The 24167-nt window shown below is 46.0% G+C and overlaps 1 long non-coding RNA gene and 1 pseudogene across 1 annotated transcript in view; one reads left to right on the top strand and one right to left on the bottom strand.

Moving 5' to 3' along the window:
- The first annotated feature begins 7 nt into the window (after window positions 1-7).
- LOC121022303 (uncharacterized) overlaps window positions 8-24167 on the top strand; it is a 122991-nt gene continuing 98831 nt past the window's right edge. Inside the window, exon 1 of the long non-coding RNA XR_005786895.1 lies at window positions 8-144. This is a non-coding gene — a long non-coding RNA (uncharacterized LOC121022303). The remainder of the gene's footprint in view (window positions 145-24167) is intronic.
- Window positions 7296-8089, bottom strand: LOC121022301 (DET1- and DDB1-associated protein 1-like; annotated as a pseudogene).

The raw sequence follows: 24167 nt of genomic DNA, 5'->3' as shown, positions 1-24167 counted from the left end.
TTCCCTTCCCTGAACTGTATCCAACGAGGTGTGACTCCAGCCTCCCGGGAGAGGAATGTAGTGGCTGCCAGAGAACAGTCACCGGAGCTGTGGAACAGCACCCCCGGGGCGGGTTCGCAAAGCAGGCTGAGACCAGGGCTCAAGGTCAGTCGGGGCTACCTAGGCTGGTGGGTGTGGCCCGGGAGGGTCTCCTCATCCGTGACACTGCTGGCCTGACACCTACTCCCAGGCCCTATAAGCTCAGTGTGGGGAGGCAGAATTAGGAGTTTGTGCAGGAGGCAGCCCGGGAAACAGAAACCATGGGCTCACAGCCCTGCTTCGGGCCTGGGGCCCACTAGGTTGACAGACCTAAATTATTAAGGCCTGGGAAGAAGGCTGGCTGGCTGGCACGCACACCAAAGGGGAACCGATCGCCCCTCTCGTGTTCTCTTCACAGTTACCCGGGAGGTCATTCAGCTTCCAGTTCTGGCTGCCCCAGTGTGGTCAATGTGTGAAAAGGGCATCTGGCTGCCCTTGGAGGGACCCCGGCCTAGGCTGTCGCTGTCCCTACACCCTGGATTTATCAGGGCCTTTTGTTTGCGGGCTCCAGCTCATCTCCCTCTGCCGGCTCTGAGCCCCTCTGCCACACACATTTTCTGCATTTCCCCTTCCCGCATGGCAGCTTTGCTCTTTCTCCTCCCCACCAAGGAAGACCCGGCAGCTGCCCAGGGGCCATAGTTTCCAGAGCCCTGGATTCTGTGGGGCCAGTCACAGGGACCCACCTGTGCTCAGATGTCAGCCTAGGGCTGGCTGGCAAGACCCCTGCTCCCATTCAGCCGGAGATGTCTAGAGGAGGCCAGAGCCACTTCCAAATCTGCTCCGGGCTTTCTCTGGGGTTCACCTCGGAGTAGATGGGGTTAATAAACCCCATAGGTGTTCCATTTCCACTGCCTGGAAAAGAAAGGCAGAGGTGTACGCCTGAAGTCCTAGAGGTCAGAATGGTGCCTGTGAAATATGGAGGGGCAGATGCCAGGCCACACGCTGGTGCCACTCTGCCAGGAGTCGAGGATCCTGGGCAAGGAAGAGCCTGGCGGGTCTGAGAATGATCCAGATGGCTTGTGGAGCTAGAACCCCCTTCCTGGTTTTCATTCCTACAGCCATTTCTCTAAAGGCCTCTGTTCCTGGAAGCTGCTGATACCCTACCAGGACAAGGACCAGCTGGCTTCCTCAGGACAACTGGGCATCCCTCGGCCCATCCCTTCTCTGATAGTGCGGCTCACTGTTTCCTCCCTGGTGCTGCTCTGGGTCTCACATTCTCCTGTTTCCCTTCATCTGGACAGTTAGGAAAAATTGTCCGAGATTTGGAAATGGGACAAAGGGATTCCTGCAAGCCCTTGAGTCATGCTGGGCTCAGGCATTGTCCAGCAGGCCTGTCTGGAGGGATTAGCTGATTTCCTAGGGGTGTGTACTTTTGTCTAGCTTGTCTATTTACTATCGATTATGGTATTTTACAACTTTATAGGGAAGGCAGAGGGGGCGCCTGGGTGGCTCAGTCAGTTAAGGGCCGACTTTGGCTCAGGTCATGATCTCACAGTTTGTGAGTTCGAGCCCTGCGTCGGGCTCTGTGCTGACAACTGAGCCTGGAGCCTGCTTGGGATTCTGTGTCTCCCTCTCTCTCTGCCCCACCCCTGCTTGTGCTCTGTCTCTCTCTGTCTCAAAAATAAAGAAACATTAGGGGCACCTGGGTGGCGCAGTCGGTTAAGCGTCCGACTTCAGCCAGGTCACGATCTCGCGGTCCGTGAGTTCGAGCTCCGCGCCGGGCTCTGGGCTGATGGCTCAGAGCCTGGAGCCTGTTTCCGATTCTGTGTCTCCCTCTCTCTCTGCCCCTCGCCCGTTCATGCTCTGTCTCTCTCTGTCCCAAAAATAAATAAACGTTGAAAAAAAAAATTAAAAAAAAAAATAAAGAAACATTAAAAATAAATAAATAAGTAAACAAATAAATAAAAAATAAGGAAGGTGTAGAAAACAAGGCTAAAGTTTTATTTTATATGATATAATTTAACAAACTTATTTCAGTATTCTTTCTTTCAGTTACTACAAAGACTTAAGTATCTTCTATACTTTTTGGAATCAGCTTTACCATCCTGTTGATTCTCTCCTTAATTAATTAAAAAAAATTTTTTTTAATGTTTATTTTTGAGAGAGAGAGAGAGAGAGAGAAAGAGAGAGAGAGAGCGCAAGCAGGAGAGGGGCAGAGAGAGAGAGGGAATCTGAAACGGTCTCTAGGCTCCGAGCTGTCAGCACAGAGCCCGATGTGGGGCTCAAACCCACTAACTGTGAGATCATGACCTGAGCCGAAGTCGGATGCTTAACGGACTGATCCACCCAGGTGCCCCTCTGCTTAATTAATTAAATTCATTTTTGATACATGTCCAGTCTACATTTGTATGAAAACTATGTTTTTAAATTTTTAATTAAAAAATGAACACATAACAAAATGGACTCTTTATGTACAGCTCTATGAAAATTTTTAAGGTTTATTTATTTATTTTTGAGAGAGAGAGAGAGAGAGAGAGCATGAGTGGGGGAGGGACAGAGAGAAAGAGGGAGAGAGGGAATCCCAAGCAGGCTCCACACTGTCAGTGCAGAGCCTGATATGAGGCTCGAACCCACAAACCGTGAGATCATGACCTGAGCTGAAATCAAGGGGCAGATACTTAACTGACTGAGCCACCCCGCACCCTTACAGTTCTATGAATTTTAACCCATATAGAAGTTGTGCAACCACTACCACAATCAGGCTACAGAACAGTTTCATCATGTCAAAAAATTCCCTGCAGAATCATGTTTGTGTGTATGTATATGGGAAAAAACCCACACATCATAAAATGTACCATCTTAACCATTTTTAAGTCTATAGTTCAGTAGTTTTAAGAATTTTTACATTGTTGGGGCGCCTGGGTAGCTCAGTCAGTTAAGTGTCTGACTCTTGATTTTGTTTCAGGTCATGATCAAGCCCCACATTCAGCTCCACACTGGGCATGGAGTCTGCTTAAGATTCTCTCTTTTCCTCTCCCTCTGGCCCTCTCCCCTGCTTGTGCACACTCTCTCTCTCTCTCTTAAAAAAAAAAAAAAGAATATTTACATTGTTGTAAAACAGAACTTTTTCATCTTGTAAAACAGAAACTTTAATACCCATTAAACAACTCCCCTGTGTCCCCTCCCACCAGCCCCTGGCAACCGCCATTGTGGTCCTTGTTTCTACGAATTGGACTATTTTAGATACATCACATAAGTGGAATCATTCAGTATTCGTCCTTTTGTGACTGGCTTATTTCCCTTAGCATAATATCCTCAATGTTCATTCATGTTGTACCATGTTTTTGACTTTTTGAAAATTGTTCTTTGACAATTTGCAAAAGGATATCAGTGACCAGGGTGTTGCTGGCCTGCATGTCTTTATTAATCCATCTAGCCTGGGAGGAATTCCCTATCTGTCCCTGTCCCAGGGAAAGGCTTGGGGTCTTAGAATTTGGCTCTGCCCTGCTACCCCCACTGCCTGCTCTCCCTTGCAAGGCTTCCAGGAGCCATTTGAATTAGACATGAGAACACACAGAAAAGCCCCTTAATCAGCAGGGTGCTTGGGGGACATCTCAAGATATGCATGGTGGGGTTAACCACACAAAGTATGAATAACTGAACTGGATATAGGCACCCAAGCCAGATATCCCATTAACTCTTCAGATAGAGGCAGATGTTGGGGATAAAAAAGTTTACCCCTTTTCCTTTGCACGATGAGAACTGGGAACATGGCACATAGGAGGAGCTGGGCAAACCTGGGGAATGAGCCAGAGTATAGAAATGACTGGGCCAGCCCAGGTGATAGGCGTCCCCAGGCAAAACTCCTAAATAATTTATTTGAGCCTCTAAAATGGAGTCAGATAGACATGTGTATCCTCTCTCTCTCTTTCTTTCTCTCACATTCACAAAGAGCCTAAGCACCTTTTCACTCAGCATCCAGAGAACCTTTGGTATGTGTAAATGCCAAGTAGTCTTCATAGCTTTAAAATCCATCACTCTCTGTGGTGCCCCCTTAAAAGTATTTAAAAACCTTTCATTTGGGGCGCCTGGGTGGCGCAGTCGGTTAAGCGTCCGACTTCAGCCAGGTCACGATCTCGCGGTCCGTGAGTTCGAGCCCCACGTCGGGCTCTGGGCTGATAGCTCAGAGCCTGGAGCCTGTTTCCGATTCTGTGTCTCCCTCTCTCTCTGTGTCCCTCCCTCGTTCATGCTCTGTCTCTCTCTGTCCCAAAAATAAATAAACATTGAAAAAAATAATAAAAAAAAAACCTTTCATTTGTCTTTATAAGCAATGAAAACAGACATTCTTGGGGAGTGTTGTATTTACCCCCGTGTGTCTCCCCCCACTTTCCGGAAGCCCCATTTTCTCTGCTGGGAAGGGTGTGTGGAGGGGCTGGTAAGGAAGTAGCCTTAGATACTGGTTCCAGTAATTCCCAACAGGCCTCATGGGCCTGGGAAGCTACTTAAACACCTGGAGCCTCAGTTTCGTCTCTTAAGAAGGATTGCAACAGCCCTTTACCCAGAACTTGATAGAGTGTTCCACCCGGATTTCTAAGTTCTCTTTTCATGTGAATCCTTTTTTTTTTTTTTTGGGGGGGGGCGGGGAGAGAGAGAGCAGGAATGGGGTTGGGGCAGAGGGAGAGAGAGAATCTTAAGCAGACTCCATACTCAGCATGGAGGCTGACTCAGGGCTCAGTCTCATGACCATGAGATCATGACATGAGCTGAAATCAAGAGTTGGCCACTTAACTGATTCAGCCACCCAGGTGCCCCTCATGTGAATACATCTTATCTCTAGGGTGACTGTATAAACTCTTTGCCTCCAAACCATGACATTTTTAAGAATGAAAAGTGATTCAAATACTAATTACACTGGGACAGGGTGTGTAAACTGGGATGGTGGCAAGCAAACAGCAAAGTATGGTGACTCTTCTTCCAGACTAAATTGGAAAGCTTCTTCCATGAAGAGGCCTTGACTATACATCTCAGCGTCCCCATCTGTATCTATCCTAGAGTGCTGTTCATAAAGATGCTCAGTGAACCCTGATATCTTCTTCTTTAAACTGCTTCCCCCCCCCCCCCCAAAATCTAACCTAGTGCAAATGTAGAGGGAAAGGCTTCTTGGTTTAGCTTAAACACCTTATTGTAGGGTTGGGTTGTCTTTGGCAGTTAAATAGCATCCATTGTGAATAGGAGAAAACAGGTGGCCCGTGACTGGAAGTGGACCATTTTGGAGCAGGTCAGGATTGGGCTGCTGAGGGTAAGTTATGTCTGATCAGTCACAATCATGTGGCAGAGGCTCCCGGGACCACAGCTATACACAAGGAAAGGATTGTGTGTTGGCATACCCAAATAGGATTTCAGGTATCCACTTTGCACAAGAAAGTGCCGGGACTGTCAGAAGAAATGGAAAGAATTTTAAGGATTAACTGTTGGAGCCTAGAGGAGCAGCTTTACATCTCTAAGGGGGAGAAAAGACAAAGGTGACTTTAACTCCTTAACAGTATGCCTGGTGGGCACAAAGTTCACTTCAGTTTAGAAGGCTGTGGTTTGAAATTTGTGGAGAAGAGTCTTTTGAATTTCCCCAATAGATGGTGGATGGCAGTTGATAGCTGATATGTTCTGACCCCGCCGGTTGATGATGGTTGATGGCTGATGTGTTCGGACCCAGCCCTGAGTGGAGGAGGCAAGGAAGCCTTAAGAAAATGGAAGGAGCAGAGGTGCTTCTTTTGAAGCCATATAAGCAAGCTGTGAATACTGCTTTAGAAGGACATATCACCCAAGAGTGTCCGAGAGGGTGGGCTGTGCTCTGCTAATTCACATAACAGACACCAGAGACAAATCTTTGCAGCAAATGGCAGCCAAGTGTTGCATCCTAATAAAATCAGAATATCATGATGGTTTCTGATAGAGGATGTCCATTGTCTTCAGGAAGGGCATCCTTTGTTCTAATTGGCATAAAGGCACAATATGGGGTAATGGAGGCCGTGGTTGGAATAGGCGGTGATCTCCTCACTGGGCAGTGATGGCAGCTACAAAAACCTGGGAGCTGTGTTGCTAATGGCCAATGTCCCAGTGATGTATGGAGTCAACAACATTGGTCTGGATGACAGCCAGGTTGGTGCTCATAGCAAAGCCCTCTGCTGGTCCCATTGAAACAAAGAGGAGAATTGCACCAAAGAGAAGTATAGAAGGGCTTTATCAGCTGTGGTGGTATTGATGAGACAGCAGAGTCCTGCCAAGGGAAGGAGGGAACCATGAGCAGAGGCCTGGAGTAGAAGATTTTTCTGTCAAGCTGCTATTGTGACCCATTTCCTTAGGATGCTGTGTCCAGGGAAAGAACATTACACTGGGATTGGAAAACATTTATTTAGGTTATGTTCTTGAAATCATTTTTAAAAATTAGTTAATTAATTAGTTAATTTCCAAGTAGGAAACATACTTTTATTGGGGTGGGCATGGAGCACACACTAGGCCATGATAAAATGACTTAAGAGAAAGAGCTGGAAATGCTGACTTCTCACCCTGGCACACATTAAGAATGAAGCCTGGGCACGGAATAGATCCCAGCCAAGTCTTTAAGGCCCGTTCTGGAGAGTAGGAGCAGAGAGAAAGGCTCCCACACATGCTGCTGGGCCACAGCAGGGCCCTGGCTCTACCTGGCTCTAGACCCTTGCAGACACACTCCGGTTTTTCCAGAGGAGAATTGGGGCGGGGCGGGGGGGGGACACAGAGGGGGATCTGGAGGTAGGTTGTGAATAACAACAATGTTTTTTATTCTGTTTATTTATTTTGAGAGAGAGAGAGAAGAGAGAGGGGGACAGGGGGACAGAGTGAGGAAAAGAATCCCAAGCAGTCTCCTCACTGTGAGTAAAGAGCCCAACGTGGGGCTCAAACTCAGGAACCTTGAGATCAGGACCTGAGCCGGAAGTCTGACGCTTAAACTACTGAGCCACCCAGGTGCTCCCAATGTTGTTTTTTAAAAAGCATCTGCCAACATCATACTACTGGGTCTGATGTCCCATTTTACAGCATAAATAAAAACTCAAGGAAAATAAATGCATTAGCTCCTATGAGGTTGGAAGTGGTATGGATGGTAGGGTGTGGGTGGGCCAGTGGGGGGCAGAGCGAGGGTGGGGGTGGGGGTGGGGGTGGGGGGGCTTACACAAGGAGGGCAGGCTTGGAGCAGACAAGACACAAGAGGTACCTGTGGGGGAATGAGAGTCTTAAGTGTCCTCTTAAGTGTCCTTATGCAAGTCTGGGCTGTCAGGGACCTTGTGGGGGCGGGGGTGGGGGTTGCCCAGCTCTCACCCTCAAGGTCCACTTGTTCCTGGTCCCTCTACTCATTGGCGTTCTTTTTGTCCCATTGCTGATGTAGGTAGCACAAAAGGATGTTTATCTTTTCTGTCACAATGATCTGATCAAATGGGTACTCCCACATGGGTAGGTAGACTAAGGGACGTCGGTTCGAAGCTTTGCACACTGAGTCAGCATGAAATCGACTAAAGTTGCTTTTGTTGTAGACTGTCAGTCCTTTAAAAAAATCTGCCATCTTCTGTTTCCTCCGTCGCTGCCCCAGCCACCGCCGCCGCCACCACAACCGCCTTCTTAGCCGCCGCCCCACTGTAACTTCCAGCCACGGCACAGCCCACATCTATTTATTTATTTTTTAAAGTTTTATTTATTTAAATAATCTCTGCACCAACATGGGGCTTGAACTCACGAGCCTGAGATCAAGAGTCACAGGCTCTGCCGACTGAGCCAGCCAGGCGCCCCTAAATCATTTCAGTTTACTTCTAGTGGCCTCAGCTGATGTTGCCCAGGAGAATCATTAACCATCGTTAAACAAATAACCTCCGTTTCTCCTCCCTCACAAGATACCCATGTGAGAAGCGGGTTGAGCCCCAGTCAGTGTTTGGATGTGTGGCTCCTAATCAACACTACTACAGTTGACCTTTGAACAGTACAGATTTGAACTGCATCGGTCCACTTATGTGTGGATTTTTTTTTTTTTTTGATAAATACAATACAGAGCTGTAAATGTATTTTCCTTATGATTTCTTAAGGCATTTTCTTTTCTCTATCTTACTTTATTATAAGAATACAGTGTATAATACATCTAACATACAAAATAAGTGTTAATCAACTGTTTGTGTTATTGGTAAGCCTTCGAGTCAATGGTAGGCTTTTAGTAAAGTTTCTGGTGAAAAATCCAGATCCTATCTGCCAGATCACCAGGGATCCACACTGGAGGAGTCAAAAGATATACATGGATTTTCAACTATGTGGGCGTTGGCACCCCTACCCACTGTGTTGTTCAACTGTACATATTTCTTATTATAAATCACAATATTATACTATCTTTGAAGTAAATTATTTTGGGTATGACATTTAGTACTTTATGAGGGCAGACTATCCCATATATACTCTAACCATTTGCACAAAATGCATGTAACTATTTTCATGTGATAAAATTTTATTAATTTCTTGTGGTTTAATTCATGATTATTTTACACTTGGTGACATAGGCTGAGCCAGAAGTCATGCCAAATCCCCATCATTTTAAAATCAAACTGTGTCTTATGTTGATTTTTCTTTTGATATAAACATTACATGTTCACTGTAAAAAGAAAAAAAAAAAGAGACAGACAGGCTAAAAGAAGAAAATGCATACTCTTAGCCCATTCTCAGAGTTAACCACTATTCACCACCTGATGTATATTCTCCCAAATCTTTTTCTACGTATGTACATGTGCATGACTGGGTATAAAAAAAATACTCATACACCTGTAAAACACGACTAAGGCTTTGTCAAGTTAATAGCTACATTACTCATTTCTAATATTTCTACTTTGTAAAATATTTGCCTGTTTTTGTTTCATAATTACCTGTTCTTATTTATGGTGGCTATTCTTTCATTTAGTTCCCTGAAGTTTTATATACATTTTCATTTAAAATCTCTTCAAGATTGTCTCCAGTTCCTTAAATGTACATTTTCTTGTTTAGGGGGTCTGAAAACCACCTTTAGTGTTGTTGGTCTTTCTTATAGATTTTGTAATTCTTATTTGTGGCTCATCTTCCATGGGAGTCATCTTTCTCAGGACTTCTTTATGTGCTCTGGGTGGGAGGGCTTCCTCAAGGGAGGCTTTGGTATTTTCCTATGGGTTAAGGCACTGTCTCCAGACCAAGGCTTAGGCTAGTGGACCAGAACTATTGACTCCATTTTCACACATCACTGGGCAGATGGCTGTGTTGAGCCACACAGCCTCTTAGGCTTTTAGTTCATTGGCCGTTTAGCTCAAAGGCAAGCCCAGCTGCTCTTTCAGTCCTTGCTGGTTTCCTTGATGGGGGTCTGGGAAAGGCCATCCCAAAATGTGCCACTTTGGCATATTGATTATTTGAAATTAAAGTCACTTAAGAGGAGTTTCTGGGTGGCTCAGTTGGTTAAGTGTCTGACCGGCTCAGGTCATGATCTCACCACTTGTGAGTTTGAGAGCCGCATTGGACTCTGTGCTGCCAGCTCAGAGCCTGGAGCCTGCTTTGGATTCTGTGTCTCTCTCCCTCTCTGTTCTGACCCCCCTCATACTCTGTCTCTCTCTTTATCAAAAAAATAAATAAAGATTAAAAAAATTTTTTTAATAAAATAAGATAAAGTCACATAAGAAATAGCCAGTGCCAGAAGAACACTCTGACTTGCCCCACCTTTGTCCCCAGAAAGCAGGAATACAGCCTATGCAGCCTCTTGGCCCTTCTTGTACCAAAGTGAGGTGCCGGTGACCCTTCTTGGCATCTTATTTTTTAACCTTCTTCTCTCATTCAGCTGCAGGTGTGTGTGGGGGGCGGAGGGGGGTATACAAAGAACATTTCCATTCTGGGATCCTCTGTTTCTCTCCTCTTGACATTTTTTAAGTCTTATGTGGTTGTGCTATTTTCCATATTTGGTTGCCTCTGGTTAACTTTTGATCTTTTTTTAACAATTCATTTTTTGATTACTTTAAGGCGTGTGGGCCTGAAGGAGGTTGTGTGCTCTGGCCTCACTTGTACCACATTTCCCCAGAGTTGAAGCAGGTGCAGCTCTCAAGAACTCACAAGATGCCAGGGTCTCCTGGGTTGTTGCTCCTGTGAGAGGATGGCATGTGCCCCTCAGGCCACAGACCTCCTCACAGTCAGCCGGTCCATCGGTCTCTCTCTTTTTCTTTCAAGGCCTCCAACCCTCAATTTCTTCATCTGTGATATGAGTTATTGTTGCCAGTAAGCTATGTTGAAACTCTCTCTCTCTCTAAAATGCAATTAGACTTCCTTCCTACACCCAAACATAGAGTTTTGGGGCCCAGGATTTCTGAGAGTTTCTGGGGCACAGCCTGGCATGCGCTCTTACTCATCTTCTACTTGTCTTACTGCCATGATTCTGCCTCTGTAGCTCACGACACTAGTGACTTGGTGACTGCCAGGCCTCAGGAAGAGGACACGGCCCTCTCTCCCCCTCAGCCCATCTGAAGCCAGGCTCCACTGACTGGGGAGGAAAGAAAGCAGGCTGAGGAGAGTAATTTCCATCTGCCTCAGAGGAGAAGTGACTGGCCTCCATCTGGCAGGGGCCACCTCAGCCCCCACGAGCAGCAGTCTCCAGACCTGCACACTCCCCAAAGACGGGAGGAAATCCTTCCCTCCCCCAGCCCAAAGCACTCTTCTTTGCCAGCTACAGGATGACTGAGAGTGAGAGCACCCCTTTCTGTTAGGGGCAGTCTCCTAACAGAGAAGGGCAAATATTGCTGCTTTTCCCACCTACCTGGGGTCTCCCAGAACATTTTAACCACTTGAATAATGCAGGAGCCATGGACGATTCAAGGCCAATTAAAGTTTCAACCCAGCTCCCCACCACCTTACCACCTCTACAAACATCACCTGTTGGGACAAGGGTAGACCGGAACGGGTAGGCTTAGGAGAAATATTTCCTATTACTGCTTTGGAGAAGCTGCTGTGGCTGTTGCCGACTTCTTTGTTCTGGGCAGAGAAGGAAGCCAAATGCCTGAGCCAGAGCCTAGTGCACTGACCGGGTGAGGGACTTTAGGCCACCTCAGGGCCTTGAATCCAGAATCGAGAGCCACAGAGGATGAGGAACAGTTGTGGGATCCTCTGTGGGTTAGGATCCGAGACTTCTCTTTACAGCCAGAAAAATGGCCATTCCAGAGGGAAAGTGGAAATCGTCTTTGGGCCCGAGCCTTTCTTCGTTCCTGCCTTTCTTCAGGGGTTGGAATGTTCTGCAGCACAGACCTCAGGTGGGTGAGATCAGACTCAGAGCTCACAAAAGCCAGCCAGGAAGCGGAGAGCTGGTGCTTCCGAGTCCTATTATCTAACAAGGATTGGGTGTGGGTGGGATTCGTGCCTACCTGCAGAGAGGCCTCCAAAAATCAACCTTATCTTGACCTTTCCTGTGAGCCAGCACGCGTGCGCTCAAATTTTAACAAACATCATGACCTTTACTTAATAAAGCCCTGGGGGAAAGCCAGGGCAAATGTTCCCACTTTGAAGTGCTTCATAAACCAAGTGGCGTCTTCCATGTGTGAGGATGACAGGAGTGGCCCACTGTCACCTGAGTCATTTTTTCCAGATGTGGTGAGGGGAAAACAGCCAGCTGGTGTCACGGGGAAAGTGCTGTATTCAAGTGTTGGTCAGGGTGTTGGCCAGTCACATGGTGCCGTGCCGCTCTTGCTAGTCCCACCTCCTTGCGTTGCCACTTCTCACCTGTGATATGGCGATGGCAAGGGGACTAAGCCGTGCCTGGTATTTCTCCCCTAGAATGTGTGCACTCATAGTTGTGAGAGCTCTTGAAAAAAAAAAAATCACATGCCAATGACTTGACAGGCTGCGTAGGGAAATGTACACTGAACTTAGGGTTTAAAGACTCAGGTTGGATCTGAGTACTTCTTAGTTATGTAAATTTAGGCAAGTTACTTAAGGCCTCAAGGCCTCCGTTTCTTCACCTGTCAAATGGGTATAATCCCCTGGACCTGACTCCCTCAAGAGGTGGGTTAAGTGAGATGGAAACGCACAGGAAGTGCTGTTATTTGATGCCGTCACAGGTGAGGTGCTCTTATTTGGGCCACCAGGGCAGGGTCTTTCTTGGCCTCCATCCTCTCTCAAGGGAGAAGAGCATCTGCCAGTTGCCCTAGTAACCTGGACCAACGGCTGGCTTCCTGTAGGGGCTTTCCTGCTTGCGCACAGTTTCGGTTTCCCCTCTTAACCCCTGCCAGTGGCTTAGAGTGGTGGTGGAGGGGTGCAGGTTGCTCGAGTGGAGGCCCTCTGCAGACCATGCTCCCTCCACTGGCATCGCTTGCCACGACTTTGCCCTGCTCTGCAAAATGGAAAAGAGAACCTGGTTACACATCTCACTGGTTTTTCTGCTTTCTTTTCATGACTCATTTTCGGGAGTATTTCAGGTAAACCACTTTTGGTGAAGGTACTTCTTGGCTCAGTTTTCTCCTCATTTTCTCTGAATCAAGGCTGACAAGTCTGCCTTCTGCATCCGACCTACCATCTCCAGAAAACAGGCCAGGCCACCGGAGATCACCAGTTGCCTGGGCTGTCTTCAGTGGGGACCTGAAGGGATTTAGGCATCTCTGTAGCAGTGAAATTCACTCACTCGGTGTCCTCCATGAGAAGTGGGAGCCACCTGTCCCCCTTCTGCCTTTCCTTACAGGCAACTGGCACTGGCTGAAATCTCTCCATTGGTGACTCACTTCTTTGTGTCTGAGTCCTATATTCAATATAAAAGCCCTGGGCGTCACTATAGTCTTCAGGAGTAACACTTCCTATTCCCAGAAAGTCAGGGACCAGACTAGAAGGACTTTGTGACTTCCCCAGGTTTGCTGTTCTTACTATCCTGTGTTTCCTATAATCATCATCTGTGAAACCCATGACACAAAAAAGGCCTATGTGTTTTATCCATGGGGGAGCCATAAAAGGGTTTTGAGCCCGAGTCCTCTGTACATGCAGGTTTCTTGAGAGGTGGGTGGACCAGCTGCCTGATGAGAAGGAGGCAGGCCTAGTCCCCAGACTGCAAGGAGGCAAGAAGTCCTAGGGCACTGATACAGGACCTTGGGACCTGTAAGCCCGACCTGTAGGGAGGCTGTGTGTGAGTTTCTGATCTCTCCTAGCCAGGTATTTATAAAGAGCAGGGAGCACTTCACACACTTACTTAGTTCTTGCGGGAATGGTCTCTGAGACTGGTTTGAAAGACATTTATCCAGTGATCAGAGAGCTATCAAAACTGACTCCTCACTTTAAGACTGGGAGGTGGTACTGTTATATTATCTTCATTTTACAGATTGGGAAACCAAGGAGCAATAACCTGGATTAAGAATCTCAGATTCAATTGGCTTTTATTGAACTGTGTTGCACGTCAGGCATCTGGCAGATGTTTTCCCAAGGACTATCTCCTGTAATCCTCCCAAGAACTTCGTAGTGTCTGTAGGCTCTATTATCCCTGGTTTACAGGTGAGGCATGTGTAGTCCTGTAATATTGTGATTTATAATAAGAAATTTAGGGGTGCCTGGATGGCTCAGTCAGGACAGCATGCGACTCTAGATCTCAAGGGCCTTGAATTCAAGCCTCACATTGGACATGGAGCCTACTTTAAAAAAAAAAAAATGAAAGAGATATATATTTGATCTTTGTCATTACTCTGTCTTCGAGATTGCTGATCTTTTATTTTTTCTGAATCATCTAATCTGCTATTGATTCCCTGGTATATTTTTCATTTCAGTTATTGTATTCTTTAGCTCTGATTGGTTCTTTTTTATATGTTCTGTCTCTGTTAAAGTTCTCACTGTGTTCATCTGTTTTTCACTCGAGTTTGGTAGTTTCTTTATGTCTATTACTTTGAAGTCTATCTGGTAGATTGCTTATCTCCATTTCATTTAGTTCTTTTTCTGAGGTTTCGTCTTGCTCTTTTGTTTGGACAATATAAATCTCTCTCCCTATTTTGCCTAACTCTCTTTGTTTCGGCGTATTAGGTAAATCAGTTATGTCCCCTGGTCTCGAAGGACTAGCTTTATGTACAAGGTGTCCTGTGGGGCCCAGTAGTGAAACCCCCTCATCACTGGAGCAGGGTGCCCTAGGTGTTCATGCATGCATCCTCCTGTTGTAGCTGGACCCAGATTCGTATGGACTTGCCAGGGCAAGGGGCTGTCCCCCAGCTCAGCTGTCTGCAAGGGTTGGCCATGACTACTACCAGTGTGCTGGTGGGCGGGGTGCAGGCCTTCAGTGCAGCTGGCTGACAGGCCTGGTGGCTGCAACTGTTACCAGTGCTCTAGTGTGCAGGGCAAGCTTCCCAGGCCAGGGGGCCTCTTGGGAGGGCAGGTTGTGTGGGGCAAGTCCACATAGGAACGCTGGAGCGGGGCGAGTGGCGCTAGCAAGTTATATGGACAGTGTTGGAACTGGCTCCCACCAGTGCTGGCCCAGCTAAGGAGAAGGGGAATGAGAAAAACACGGTGCCCACCAGCACTCTGTCCCCAGAGAATGTGCCAACTGATCCCTGCTTCTTCAGCACATGACCTAAAATTAGTAAATAAATTTCCTTCACGTGTAACCCAGGTGCTTTTCAAAGTGCTGCCTTTGTGTTGGCTCTCCCAGCTAGTGAGCTCGTGTGCACCCTTTGAGAACAGTCTTGGTTTGCCCACTGCACTCTAGCTCTCCCAGACAGAAGCCCTGTTGGTTTTCAAAGCCAGACTTTATAGGGACTCATCTTCCCGGAGCAGGTCCCCTGGGCAGGGGTGCCTGATGTGAGGCTTGGACACATCATCCTTCAGGGAGGGACTCTGCCGTTGCGATACCCCTCCTCCTTGTGGGTCCCAGCACCAGGGCTATGCATCCTGACTGGACCACAGCTCTGCCCCTCCTACCCGACTTGATGTGGCTTTTTCTTTATCTCCTTTGTTGTGTAAAATCTGTTCTGCTAGTCTTCAGTTCGTTCACAGAGATAGCTATTCTATATGTAGCTGTACTTCTGATGTGTCTGTGGGAGGAGGTGAGCTCAGGATCTTCTTGTTCCACCATCTTGGTCTCGCCTCAAGATTGATTCTTGCACTGGCTGAAATCTACCCATGAGAGTCTTCTTCTCGATGATTTGTATTTTTTGTGGCTAACAAAGGTCTTGTCAGATCTGATTACAGCGTCATTTTTTTAATAATCGTGGCAGCTAGCTTTTATTGAGTGTTTACTCTGTGCCAGCGCTGTTCCCAACGCATCACTTACTGCATTAGCCCACTTAATTCTCACAACCACTCAGAGGTGGGAACTATTATCATGCCCATTTTACAGATAAGGTAACAAAGGCCCAGGGAGTAAGATAACAGGCTCCTACAGCCAGAAAGAGGCATGGCTGGGCGCAGGGGGACGACTCTGGCAGTTACGCTCCAGATCCTATTCTATAGCCGCCACCTCTGCCCCCTTGCCTAGCTGGGCTTCATGTCAGTAACACATGCTCATATCATCTCCTTGAGGGAAACAAAGCCGCCATTATTCTAGCAGGCAAGGCTGTGCTAAGGGTGCAGACCAGGTGCAGGGTTGGTTGGTCGCCAGCTGCAAGTGCTGCCCTGAAACCCCTGCCTGCTGCTAGCTCTGAGCTCTAAGCTTTTTGAACTTGGCCATTTAACGAATGCTCACCGGCCTCACTTTTATCATTTAAATCAGCCTCTCTCTGTGGGGTTGCTGTGAGGAGGAGAGGAGGTATTTCTGCCAAGCACTTAGCAGGGCTTGGTGGGCAGAAAGCATTTGATGAGGAGGCAGGAAAGCTCTTGGGGCCTCAGTCCACATGGCTCCGTTTCGTGCTGGAGCTCCCGTTCTGCCAAGAGCCCATGAAACCAAAAGTAATTTAAAAATAACCCGTCTTTCACTTGCATTTCTCATTGCTAAGTGAACACACAGTCCTCAGCAATGCTTTTGATTTCTCTCAGTGGCAGTGTGAGATTCTCAGTGCTTCTCACACTTCTCTTTCTGCCTTCTCTCGCCATCGCTCTCACCTGCCGCAGATGCCTCTGCTCTCCACCGGCTCTCAGCCTCTCCTGCCCTTGGCTGTTTTCCATGCCCTCTTCTCTTCCCCTGAGTTGTATCCCAAGAATGGCTGATAGAGCGACGCTCCTTTCCTCAGAGGAGGGGCTCGGGAGAGACCAAGGAGAGTGGAGCCAGGACCCTCAAAGAGATGAGAGAGTCTGAGAACTTGTCCATTATTTTTATCCCCCAACACCAACCATTGCTATTGTTTGGTAAAGGAGGAGGTGCCTGTATTCGTTTCCTCGGGCTGCTCTAACAAAATACCACAAACTGGGTGATTTTAAGCACAAGAAATTTATTCTCTCACATTTCTGGAGGCTAGAAGCCAGAAATCAAGTGGGTAGTGGGGCCATGGTCTTGCTGAAGGCTCTGGGAGAGGATTCTTCTTTGCCTCTTCCCAGCCTCTCATGGTTGTTGGCAATCTTTGGCTTGTAGATGCATCATGTCAGTCGCTAACTTCGTCTTGACATGGCCTTCTCTATGTTCAAATTTCCCCTTCTTATAAGAATACCAATCATTGGACTAAGTCCCACTTTAATCCATTATGACCTCATTTTAGCCTGATTACATCTGCAAAGACTCTACTACCATTCAGATTCAGAGGCTAAGTCATATCTTTTTAAGGAACACAATTCGACCCAACCACAACAATGCCCTATTGCTCAGCTTGATTCTAAGCCAACCCATTCCCAGACTGCATCCCCAGAACTGGTTCCCTCAAGTGTTTGAAGGTGTCTCTGACTTTAGTCCAGATGAACCTGGGAGTCCTCTGTTTGTGGACCAATTGTCGAAACTCCCACTAGCTCTAGTCTCTTATGGATCAGTCAGGTGCTTGCCTGATGTCATGAGGAACGCTGAGGAGGAAAAGGACCAGAAGCATAGCCAGTGAGGAAATACATTTTCCAGAAGTGATAACTTTTCAACAGCTTTTTGAAAAGGTAATATATTGACCTAATGTTTTATTTATTTATTCTTAAATTTTTATTTATTTTTGATAGAGAAAGCATGAGCAGGGGAGGGGCAGAGAGAGAGGGGGACAGAGGATCTGGAGCGGGCTCTGCACTGAGAGCAGTGAGCCCAACGTGAGCCTCGAACTCACACAGTGAGATCATGACCTGAGCCGAAGTCAGACAGATGCTCAACCAACTGAGCCACCCAGGTGGCCCTTGACAAAATGTTTTAAAGGTACTATGTAAACATAATATTTTATTAAGACTATGAGTGAAAAATGTTTTTCTCCTATGAAGAATCAGTCTGAAATACAATGTTAATAGTTATGCCATATTAGTGGGGGAAAGAGGAACTATTTAATAACTGGAACTAGAAAAACATACATATGGATTAAAAATGAAACAGGATCCCCATTTAACACCACACACATGAAATCAACTCTGAAGGGATTAAGGACAGTGTCGAAGCATGTTTATCTTTGTGGAAAAGATAGATGGCTATCTTTCTTGCACTTGAGAAAGGAAAATTTGGGGGATACCTGGCTAACTCAGTTGGTGGAGTATGTGACTCTTCATCTCAGGGTTGTGAGTTTGAGACCCACATCGGGTGTCGAGATTACCTAAAAATAAAATATTTTCTTTTGAAAAAGGAAAATTTCCTTAAGAAAGTATAAGAAAGCACCAGCCAGGGCTACCTGATGCCTCCGTCGGTTGAGCACCTGACTCCAGCTCAGGTCATGATCTCACGGTTCATGAGTTTGAGCCCCATGTCGGGCTCTGTGCTGACAGCTCAGAGCATGGAGCCTGCTTTAGATTCTGTGTCTCCCTCTCTCTCTCTGCCCTTCACCTGCTTGCTCTCTTTCTCAAAATAAATAAACATTAAAAAGAAAAAACAGGGTGCCTGGGTTGCATAGTCGGTTAAGTGTCTGACTCTTGATTTTGGCTCAGGTCACAATTTCACTGCTTCACAGGAGTTCCAGCCCCTCATCAGGCTCTGCACTGATATTGTGTTTCTGTGGCCTGAGGACCGGAGCACACCTCCTATTTGATGGAGGCGTTTCCTCCCCTTCCAGAGAGATCAGCTAGGTAGCATCTATACTGGACACAATGGCAGAGAAGATGTCACAGCCATTGTCATTAAGGGATGCCTCCTTTTTTTTTTTTATTTTTTATTTTTAAAAAAAATTTTTTTTTCAACGTTTATTTATTTTTGGGACAGAGAGAGACAGAGCATGAACGGGCGAGGGGCAGAGAGAGAGGGAGACACAGAATCGGAAACAGGCTCCAGGCTCTGAGCCATCAGCCCAGAGCCCGACGCGGGGCTCGAACTCACAGACCGCGAGATCGTGACCTGGCTGAAGTCGGACGTTTAACCGACTGCGCCACCCAGGCGCCCCAAGGGACACCTCCTTTTTAATTAAAGGATTCATAATGGGCCAGCAGAGAAACACTTGACAGTTATTTAATCATTTGCACTTGATCTTACATAAGAAAGGCTTTCCCACAACACGCATGCCTGCTGAACCAGGGCAGAAGGTAACAGGAAGGAAGCCCCCTGAGTATTGTGATTACAGGGCCCACACCTGCCACCACACCCACACCCTGAGATTCCACGGAAGGGGTGGGGGAAATGTGATGGTTCAGAGACAAGAAAACAGAGAGATATTGTTATTATCTCCAAATTTTTTCCCAAAATATGAGATTTGCAAGTGACTCTGGGGCCTTATTTTCCCCGACCCCATTCCACCCCCAGGCCAGTATGCTTAACAAGATGAACGATGATGGTTCCTTACAGTTTGCAAAATGCTCTGTATAACATCATCACATTGGGACCCCCTTAAACACACACACACACACACACACACACACACACACACACACACACACATACACACATACACACACCCTATGAGATGGTTGTGATTGTTACCTTTCATTTATAGCTGTCACTTTTATTTTACTGAGGCTCAGTGACTTGTCTAAGGTCACAGTCTTAGTGGCAGAGCTGAAAGTAAGACTCCTGACTCCCTGTCCAGTATTCTTACCCCATGTTGTTTATTTTTCACTAAGATCTTTGAAGTTTCCAGAGAGAAAGCTAGGAAGGGCATGTCGTGTCAGCAGGGAACGGCCACCTGCCCCCTCAGCTGGCACCTGGCCCTTTCCCATGAAAAGGCAGAATGGAAGCAGAGGAACAGAGCCTACATCCTGGCCTTCTGCAGCTGGGGGGGAAGTGGTGGCTCTGAAAGGAAATATCCAGAGAATGGCCTTCCTGCCACCTGAGCCAAAGATAGGGAGGAAGGAGCTGTGTTTCAGACCAGCAGCGCTCCTGTCATTTGTTGTACGAACCCTCCAGACAATATCCCTTGGTGCCCCTGAATATGCTGTTTCCTCTGGTGAGTCTAGAAAAGAGTCTCTCAGGAATTGTTCCAGGTCATTTAAAACAGTCATTTAAAGGAAATGCTTCAAGGTGTTCTAGTTGTTTCTATCAAGTACCGATTGCTCATTGTAAAAATAATTTGGGAAAATACAGTCAAATAAAAAGTAGGAGAAAAGGTCACACAACTACGAACTTACCCCCTGGCAGGGTATCTGTACACACACAGAGCATTCTTACCTCTCTTCAAGGCCCCAAATAAATTCTAACAGAAAGAGTTATGTTTCTACTCAGGATGTAGAAAACTGCCCCAGCCTTTGCCATTTTGGACTTAAGCTAAAGGAATAGCCCCCTATCTGGAAGGTTTGAGTTCATGCAAGGAGGAAAAAGACATGACAGAACCATATTAAGGCTCTTAAAACTTCTTTTTGGGAGTGGCCTCTGTGGGTCCTACTCACATTTCACTGGCTAAGCCAAGTCACCTTCCAAGCATGATCTCAATGGAGTAGATAAGTATTAGCATCTTGCTGAGAGGAACATTGAGTAATTGAGACTAGTGATACAATCTACCTCATGAGCATTTAAGAAGACTTAAATACAGCATTAAAACTTTCAGGAACTGGGGTGCCCGTGTGGCTCAGTCGGTTAAGTGACTTCGGCTCAGGTCATGATCTCGCAGCTCGTGGGTTTGAGCCCCGCATCGGGCTCTGTGCTGACAGCTCAGAGCCTGGAGCCTGCTTCAGCTTCTGTGTGTCTCTCTCTGCCCCTCCCCCACTCATGCTCGCGCGCTCTCTCTCAAAAATAAACAAACATTTAAAAATATTAAAAAAACACTTTCTGGAACTAAAAACATGATGTTCTAATTAAAAACTCAGTAGATTAATTCAAAGAGCATAAGGGCAGAATGGAAAAATGAATCAATGCCCTGGAATATCAAGTAGAAGGAAATGTCAGACCACAGAACAGGACTACAAAGAGATGAGGGAGAACAATAACTGTGTTATCAAAACGTGCGTATATTTAACACACTTACCTTTTACTAAAACCTAGGCATTAAGGACTCTAACCCATATGACAGCTGAAGAAACAGGCCCAGGAGGGTTAAGGGTCGATCCCAAGATCCCACAGCTGTGGCAAACCTGGTCTTCACTCCCAGGTTGTCTGGTTTCTGTGACTGTGCTGTTAAATACTACTGTTAACCACATTTTCTGCTTCTTAATGGCCATGCTATTTTGCCATGATAAGACGTGGAGGGCATGCCTGGGTGCTCAGTCAGTCGAACACCTGACTTTTGATTTTGGCTCAGGTCATGATCCCAGGGTCATGGGATCCAGCCCCACGTCGTGGTGAACATGGAGCCTGCTTAAGACACTCTCTCTCCCTTTACCCCTCCCCCACATGCTATAAATAAATAAATAAATAAATAAATAAATAAATAAATAAATAAATAAAATAAAACTTGGAGGACAGATTCAGGACACCTAATGAGAGAAATAGGAACTCATGAAGGATAGAAGGGACTGCTGGAGGTGGTATAGGAATTAAATAAATGATAGGAGAAAGTAAGTCTGACTTTAAGAAAGACTTGCAGTTTAAAAGAGCTCACTGAGTTCCAGGCTGAGATTAAGAAAAAAGACATCTGGTAACATCCTGTAAAATTCCTCAATTCCCAGGACACAGAATTTGTATGAGCTTCCAGACAAAAAGAACAAATAACGTATAAAGGAGCCTCAGATTGTTCATCGGGATTTTCTTTCCTTCCTTCCTTCCTCCCTCCCTCCCCCCCCCCCTCCCTCCCTCCCTCCCTCCCTCCCTCTCTCCTCCCTTCCTTCCTGTGTTTCTTTTAAATGTTTATTTATTTTTGAGAGAGAGAGAGAGAGAGAGAACATGAGCAGGGGAGGGGCAGAGAGAGGGGGACAGAGGATCTGAAGCAGGCTCCTCACTGACAGCAGCAAGCCTGATGCTGGGCTGAGATCATGACTTGAGCTGAAGTCTGATGCTCAAAGCTCAACTGACTGAGCCACCCAAGCATTCCCGTGGGACTTTTCATTTGCAACATTGGAAGCTAGAAGACTGTGAATAACACCTAATGACAACTGAAAGAAAATGAACTTGACCTAGGAATTCTATAAGCCCACCTGACAAGTCTCACCCGTCAGGGTGAAAGTTATTTTTGAATATGATATAGCAAAGAAAAGTATATCACCCACACACTTCATTTGAGGAATTTATTCAGAAGAAGAGCCTCTTTCCAAGCAACAAATGAATCAAGGCAAAAATCTCAGGATAGGGGAAGATGAAAAACAAGGAAATAGTAATGGTTAAGAAATAAGGCTAATATTTAATATACATTTGTATGCCTAAATCTAAATGAATAATGACAGAGCGACTAGCAATTTATCCCCTAAGTTTGGATTTACAATTATGATGGAGAGTTAAAAACACTGCTTTATAATCAAATCTAGCAGGAAAAAGAAAATGAAATCCTAGAGGAATGGACTATTTCATTAACAAATTAAATTACAGTAATGTAAGTAGGCACTCTGATTAGAGAGAATGAGATAAGACCAGCTCTTCACAGGTGGAATAGGACCCTGCCCCTCTCTGCAAACATTCTTCTCTTGTCTGCTCACTGAATTTTAAATCAAGATGAGAAACAAGTTCTTTGCTTTGAGGCTTTGTTCTCTGCTCAGAGATCTCCTAGGACTTGAAAGTGTCTTTATTTTAAATGATGGCAATCACTGCCCTTCAGCAGGATTTTGCTTGTTAAATTTTATCCTGAGAAGAGCTTCAGTAAGGAATTTACAGGGCACAGCATGAATTCCAGGAAGAGGTGCATGAAGGGATAAGAGAGGGGGGCAAAGACCTGGAAGGAATTAACGGGGAGGGGGGTGTTCTGCTCCACTTCAGACCCTCTGGTCTGCCTCACGGGTTGGCGTCCCAACTCCCAGCACTTCCCTTCCCTTCCTCTTCTCTCTGACTGTCCTTTGCCTTCATTTCTCCACAACAGCATTGAAATTGTTAGTGTCATGAGTGATGGGACAAAGCATTTCTTTTTCTTTCAGCCTAATTTATGAGAGAAACAGCTGCTACTCATGGAATTTCTCAAGCTCAGAGCATAATTAAGTGTGACTTTTTGCCCTGAAAAATGACTTTGGGGAGCTCCCTGTGAGCAGTCTCCTTGACATTTAAAAGTGTGAACCTTATCTGGAGCAGCCCTTTGCAGGCTGATAGACCTCATTGAACTTGAGCCATTTCAGCCCCACTGTAGTTCTTTTTCATTTCTGTTTTTCAATTACACATCAGCAGAAGATTCAGTTTGAATATAAGGGCATTTTTCGTTAATCCAGAGAACCAATATAAAACTTAAGTGGCCATAGTTTACAGAGAATACAGGGAAATAAATATTGCATTGGTTTTCTTTCCTGTGTTCATTTCCTCTTGTTGTTATTGATATGCAAGGAACATAAGCTGGAGGCCTGAGAGTTCTCTCAGGTTCTCACATCTCCAGCCCCAAACGTATCTTGTCCCTGGCTCCTCTGCTCTGCCATGACCTTCGACAGCTCCAGTGTTCAACCAGCTGTACCTCTTTCTGCCTTCTTTCCCTGCCACATTTGTATCTATTACAACAATGACCTCGTTGTAGGTGCCAGTATTTTTCAATTATAAAGATTGCTCCATTTGGGCATGATTACACAGACATATCATTTTTATTACAAATAGCTACTATAAAGTGCAAAGGCACTGTGGTAGGCATTTTATACACATTTTCTCTATTCTTACACAACCATGTATACTTGATATTATGATTCCTGTTTCACAGATGATGTTTTGGTTATCTCTTGCTGTGTAATGATCACCCCCAAGACTTTCGTGGATTAAAACAATGATTTATAATTATATGCTTAGACTTCTTCTGTTAGTTGGGATGGTCAGCTGGGTGGTTCTCTCTTGGGCTTTCACATGTGGTTGTAATCAGATGGTGGCTAGGGCTGGAGTCAGTGAGACTGGACATCTAAGATGGCTTCTTTACTTATGTGTCTGATGTCTCAGCTGAGATGACAGGACAGCTGGAGGCTGGCTAGGTATATGTATTTCCACATGGTCTCTCCCTGTTGGGCTCCCTCACAGCAGCATAGTATCAAGCCAGCTGGACTTCTTACATGACCACTGGCTTCCCCAGAGCTAGTGTTCCAAGAGATCAGGGCTTCTTATGACCTAGCATCACTTCTGCTGCATCCCATTGGTCATTTTATGCAGCCAAGTTCAATGTGGAACTACAGAAGAATGGGAACCCTGTGAGACAGGGTTCACTGTTGAGTAGAGGGCATCTTCGCAGACTAGCTACCGTAGGTGAGGAAATCAAGGGTCTGATGGGTTATGCCATGTCCCCAAGATTATACTTCTAGTAAGTGGCAAAATTGAGATTTGAACCTAAGCAGTCTGTCTGACCCCAAACTCTTTCTTTATCATTCTATTTCTTGTGTTTGTTTACTTTGGTTCTCTAGTATAGCATATCAAATACTGTCTCTAGGATGGTCTCTTTTAACTTTTGCCAGTTGGCTGACAGCATCAAGAGTGGCTTGGCTGAGTTAACAGGGAAGAAATCAGGTAAAAGGAGCAGCACAACTACCCAAAATTCCTTTGGGGCCCTATTTTTAGGATGAAATCACTCAAATGTTCCTCAAATCAAAAGATATTTCATTAGTGGCTGGTCAGTTATGCTGCCATCCCC

Source organism: Herpailurus yagouaroundi, unplaced genomic scaffold (assembly GCF_014898765.1).
Source record: "Herpailurus yagouaroundi ecotype Mexico unplaced genomic scaffold, PumYag 391, whole genome shotgun sequence".
Classification (NCBI taxonomy): Eukaryota; Metazoa; Chordata; class Mammalia; order Carnivora; family Felidae; genus Herpailurus; species Herpailurus yagouaroundi.
The sequence above is the reverse complement of the archived record's forward strand: the minus strand, read 5'-3'. Positions and strand labels throughout refer to the sequence as shown.